Raw genomic sequence first — 6,373 nt, forward strand, 5'->3', positions numbered from 1 at the left:
AATAAATAAATAAAATCTTTTAAAAAAATTTATTTATTTGACAGAGAGAGATCACAAGTAGCAGAGAGGCAGGCAGAGAGAGGGGGGGGGAAGCAGGCTCCCCACCAAGCAGAGAGCCCGATGCGGAGCTCCATCCCAGGACCCTGAGATCATGACCTGAGCCGAAGGCAGAGGCTTAACCTACTGAGCCACCCAGGCCCCCCCAATATTGTTTTATGCGATTTTTTTTCAGCTTAATCCTCAGAAAGTCATCTAGAGATGCTGCTTTTTTCTGAACCAGGATCCAACCAAGGGTCATATGCTTTTTTTTAAATTAATTTTTAAATTAACATATAATGTATTATTACCCCAGAGGTACAGGTCTGTGAATTGCCAGGTGTACACACTTCACAGCACTCACCATAGCGCATACCTCCCCCAATGTCCATAACCCAACCACCCTCTCCCTACCCACCTCCCCCCAACAACCCTCAGTTTGTTCTGTGAGATTACGACTCTCTTATGGTTTGTCTCCCTCCCAATCCCATCTTGTTTCATTTTTTCCTTTCCTCCCCCCAAATCCCCCACATTGTCTCTCAACTTCCTCATATCAGGGAGATTATATGATAATTGTCTTTCTCTGGTTGACTTATTTCACTCAGCATAATACCCTCTAGTTCCACCCACGTCATTGCAAATGGCAAGATATCATTTCTTTTGATGGCTGCATAGTATTCCATTGTATATATATAAAGGGTCATATGCTCTGAAGCAGGCTGGGGCTAGGGTGAGGTGAGTTAAAGGAACACCAGAAACTCAGTATTCAAGCAACATACTGGTTTAATGCAATATTCAAAAAAAAATCAAGATGGCAAACTATAACCTATATAGGCCAGCTGCCCGTTTTTGTAAATGAAGTTTTATTGTGTTGGGATTAGGGTGAGCGCTGCAGGACTGTGTCAATGCAGGACCTTCATTTGTACTTCTGATACGGTTGTTCATCCTGGAATTTTTTTATATTAATTTGGATTTTAAAAAAAAATATTGCATTCAAATATTTCCTTGATTATGGAGTCTTTTGGCAACCTCTTAAATTTTACAGTCAAGGCAAGTGCTCACTCACTCCACCCTGATCCTGGCCTTGCTCTTAGCTCTCATTTAACCCAGGACAAGCCTCCCTTACTTATTACTGACTTTGACTCTTTTTATTCTTTCATTAAACATTTATGGAGCACACAGCCAGCCAGCCAGACAAAACTCCCTGCAGATAAAATTAAAACCCCTGATAGAAGGAAGAAGCATTCTAATATTGGACACGACATTGTAATATACAGAAAGAGCGACAACGTGACCCAGAACCAGGACGGGGAAAGGCGGAGGGACGTCTTCCGCACCCACAGCCGGCTGAGGATCTTACTGGAAATTAGGATCCAAAATAAAGGATCCTTCTGTGGCTCCTTTTAGCACCTTCTCCCATCTTTTTCTGCTCCCCTTTGCCATCACATTCTCCCAAGAATACAACTTGGACCTCTCCAGGAGACCACACTGGTTGTCTAGATTTGGGCTACTCGTTCTGGGGCAGAGGACGTCCAGTGTGAGCAGTATAAAGGGTACTGCAGCATCTCATGAGGGACCCAAACCTTATTGCTCCATGTTTAGGGATCTCTAATTTCAGGGACTCTGAGTCAATATGCAGACTGGACTCAGAGAGGGACAACTCTATTGACAGTAGAGCCAATACAGAGGGGACTAGAGACTCAGTTGAGGCCATGACCCAGCTGCGGGATTCCTAGTAGGTAATAAATTTTTTTCATTTTATGAAACAATATGGGTGTCTTGCCCAAAATTAGCTTATGTGTTGAGAACCCTCAGGGATTAAATATTGTTTATAACAAAACTTATCATTTAATTTTTATTTAAGGACCACCTGGGTGGCTCAGGGGGTTAAGTGTCTGCCTTTGGGTCAGGTCATGACCCCCCGGGTTCTGGAATCGAGCCCCACATTGGGCTCCCTGCTCAGCAGAGAGCCTACTTCTTCCTCTCCCTCTGCTGCTCCCATTGCTTGTGCACTCTCGCTCTCTCTCTCTGTGGCAAATAAATAAATAAATAAATAAAATCTTTTTAAAAAAATAAAAATTTTGTTTAAAATTTTTTTCTGTTTTTGGGCACCTGGGTGGCTCAGTGGGTTAAAGCCTCTGCCTTCGGCTGAGGTCATGATCCCAGAGTCCTAAGATCAAGCCCCACGTCGGGCTCTCTGCTCAGCAGGGAGCCTGCTTCCTCCTCTTTCTCTCTCTGCCTACCTCTCTCCCTACTTGTGATCTATGTCTGTCAAATAAATAAATTTTTAAAAATCTTTAAAAAAATTTGTTTTGTTTTAAAATAACTAGATTTACAGAAAAGTTGCAAAGATTGGCCATATAATCTTTATTAGTTTCTTCTACCGTTAAAATCTTATGTAACCAGGATGCATTTGTCAAAAATGAGACATTGACACGGATACAGGAATATTAGCTAAACTGCAAACTCTATTCCAGTTTCTCTGGTTTGGGCATTACCATCCTTTCTCTGTTTCAGGATCCTACATTACATTTAGTAAGTTCATTCCTTCCTTCCTCTTTCTCTCTCTCTCTCTTTTTTTTTTTTTTTTTTTTAAACAATTCTTTTTTTTTTTTTTTTTTTTAAGATTTTTATTTATTTATTTGACAGAGAGAGATCACAAGCAGGCAGAGAGGCAGGCAGAGAGAGAGGAGGAAGCAGGCTCCCCACTGAGCAGAGAGCCCGATGTGGGCCTCGATCCCAGGACCCTGAGATCATGACCTGAGCCGAAGGCAGCAGCTTAACCCACTGAGCCACCCAGGCGCCCTCTCTTTTTTTTTTTTAAGAATTTATTTATTTATTTGTCAGAGAGAGGGAGAGCACAAGTAGAGCGGCAGGCAGAGAGAGAAGCAGGTTCCCTGCTGAGCAGGGAGCCTGATGCAGGACTCGATCCCAGGACCCTGGGGATCTGAGCCAAAGGCAGACGCTTGACCAACTGAGCCACCCAAATGTCCCTCAACCTCCAATACTTTCAAATTAAATAATGTCATCTACTGTTCTTGGAGAACGATTATTAATGGAATACATCTTGGCATGCTGATGGCAATGGTTTTTGCCTGACGAGTTTCTATTTCCCTTCTCCAGGTAGCATAATCGTGATCTTGCTCTTTGCCAGAAGGCTCGGTGGCATGGTCAGGCATGATGACTTTTTCTCCCTATACCAAGGGGTAGCAGGTAACTGGTGCTGGGCCCACCATCCTCTCTCCTCTCTGTGTGAGAATAAGGGCAGAAAGGGGAAGGAACTGACCTCTCTTGATAGCCATGTCCTGACGTCCTAACCTTTAGCTCCTGCCACTTCCTTCCCCAGAGCCACTCTGGTTCTTGTCCCCATTACCATGGCGACTTCTGTATTCTCTTACTGGCCTCACATCTTTCCTTTGAGTTCTGCTTCCCTCCCTGCCCCTTATTAGTGAAGGACAACAGAGAATCCTATTTGATATAACAAATTATTTTAACTCAAAGGCCTCAGGGGACATGTCAATCCCAGGAAAATATTTAATATTGCATTCTACTTTTCCTCAGCACCAGCCTGTTGCATAGAAAGAAAAAGCCCTTGTGTGTTCACTATACACACATATATTTGAGTGTCCACTCAAATTCTAAAAAGTTTTTAATAAATAATTTCTTTTAAAAAGACCCTGGTGCAATCATGTCTATAAAAGAGCCTCTCGGGGCACCTGGGTTGCTCAGTGGGTTAAGGCCTCTGCCTTCAGTTCAGGTCATGATGATCTCAGGGTCCTGGGATCGAGCCCCGCTTCAGGCTCTCTGCTCAGCGGGGAGCCTGCTTCCTCCTCTCTCTCTCTCTGCCTGCCTCTTTGGCTACTTGTGATCTGTCAAATAAATAAATAAACCCTTAAAAAAAAAAATGCTTCCTCTTAAAAAAAAAAAAAAAGAGCCTCTCCACCTCTCTATCTGAAAGAGATTGCTGAGTTTTGAGAGGATGTCTCCAGTTCTAGAAAAATCTGTGGGGAAGAAAAAAAGTAGAGAGAGACCCCACCAAATAAATGCCCTCAGCTGCTTTTGGAACCAAGATGCTTCCTGCCCTTTTCTGGATACCTTTTGAGGACTGACATTAGGATGGACACCTGGGGACTGTGGTGCCAGAGAGATCTGGTGAGAGCTGTGGCTGCTTGTTCCACATAAAACCACAGGTAAATCACTCACCATCTCTGAACACAAGGTTTCTTCCCAGCAAAGTGGAGGGTGATGATAATGTCACTTCCCAAAGTTGTGAGCATTGGAGAATCATGCTTTCAGGGTCCTGGCACACTGTAGACCCTCACCTTGGATGTGCCCAGTTCTTTGGACTGTTGCAGTGGAATTACTTCGACAAAGGGGTTGAGGTGGCTTGCCTAAGGAACCGATTTGTCTATCGGGTTACATTTGGGGTCCAGGCATCAGAAGCTGGTTGACTATTTGTAGGACACTGAGCAGTTTGGAGACCTGGGGCCACTTGCCTCTTTAATATTTGAATGTTTGTGTGGCCAGCAGCTCAGAAGAGAACCAAGCATATTTGCATCATATCCCCCAGAGAGTTCCACAGCTCAATGAGAAGGAAGAACTGGGTCTCAACACCAAATATGAAACCACAGGACCTCTCCAGAGACCCTAGCAGCCAATTCCACCCATGATCACAGAAGGTGCCAAGGAGCTCTGCATGTTCAGGGAATTCCTTAGACCCCTAACACAGCTGCATTGTAGAGCCAGTTCCCTGAATATAGGTTGTTTTCTCATATTTCTGTAAAGGAGGCTTATTTGGCCTGGATATCCTTCCCATGCATAATGCATCAGAAAAGGGCCATCACTGGGGTTGTGCAGTGTACAACCTGCACAACTATACACAGCAGCCCTAGGTTAAAAAAAAAATGGATTCCAAGGGTCAGAGAAATTTGAGCCTAAATCCCATTTCTGCCATTTATTCTCAGTAAAACCATGAGTAAATTGACCTTTCTAAATCTCACTTTCCTCATTTATGAAGTTGGAATAATTATGGATAGTGGGTACCTCTTAGAGGTATTGTGAGGAGTAAAATAAAATAATATATATGTAAAGATTTTAACACAGTGCCTGGCACATAGTACATGCTTTTTAAAAAAAAATATCTTATTTATTTATATATTTATTTGAGAAAGAGCACACACGAGCACTAGTCAGGGGGCAGGACAGAGGGAGAAGAAGACTCCCCACTCAACAGGGAGCCCAACCACACACAGGGCTTGATCCCAGGACCCTAGAATCATGACCTGATCTGAAGGCAGCCGCTTAACCAACTAAGCCACACAGGCCCCCCAAGAACATGCTTAATGAAATCTATAAGAATACTTTTTACTCTCCATGGCTAGCTTTTAGTACACCTTTAAGATCAGCTTCTGTGTCTCCTCTCCTGGAAGACTTTCCTAATTCCCGATCAAACAAGGTCAAATGCCCCTCCTCTGTGCTACTGTCTCCTCCTGTGCTGCCTCCCAGAACTATGACCTCTTGACATCAGGGACTGCCTTTCGCATTATCTGGGATAATGCCTGGCACCTAGTAAGCACTCACTGAACGCTAGCTGAAGAAATAAATGACTTGGGCGCCTGGGTGGCTCAGTGGGTTAAGCCGCTGCCTTCGGCTCAGGTCATGATCTCAGAGTCCTGAGATCGAGTCCCACATTGGGCTCCCTGCTCAGCGGGGAGCCTGCTTCCCTCTCTCTCTCTCTCTGCCTGCCTCTCCATCTACTTGTGATTTCTCTCTGTCAAATAAATAAATAAAATCTTTAAAAAAAAAAAAAAAGAAAGAAATGAATGACTCCATGCTGCCTTCAGGGGGAGCCCAAGGGAAAAGGGGGCTCTTATTTTCTGGAGGTGGAAGCCCATGATAGGAGAAAGAGGCAGAGAAATGGGGAAGGAGAGCCAGGACTGGACACTTGCCAACGGCAGGTCAGCTCCTTCCTGTGGTCATTTTCTGGGTGGAAGAAACACTAAGTGAAACCTTGTACCAAGCTGTACCTAAGAAGATAAACAAGCCAAGGGTTCCACGGACACAATGGCCCGATTCTTCCTGACTGGGGAAGGTGGGAACCATGGGGAACCAGACAAACATCCCCTTCCAATTTCCTTCCGTCCATGCTCAGCTCCGTTATGCCTTCCCCCAACCCCACTCTCCACCCCTCTCCCCCCACCCCCCCACCAAGGCCAAGGCTGCTTCAAATCCGGTGAGATCTCTGAAGGCTGGCTGGAGCCACAGCGAGTCTGAATCACCCCTAACCACAATGGCCTTAGAATGACAGAGGCTTTCTGTTTCCAGGGTGTGTTCTAAA

The sequence above is a fragment of the Mustela nigripes genome, chromosome 16 (genome assembly GCF_022355385.1).
Source record: "Mustela nigripes isolate SB6536 chromosome 16, MUSNIG.SB6536, whole genome shotgun sequence".
NCBI lineage: Eukaryota > Metazoa > Chordata > Mammalia > Carnivora > Mustelidae > Mustela > Mustela nigripes.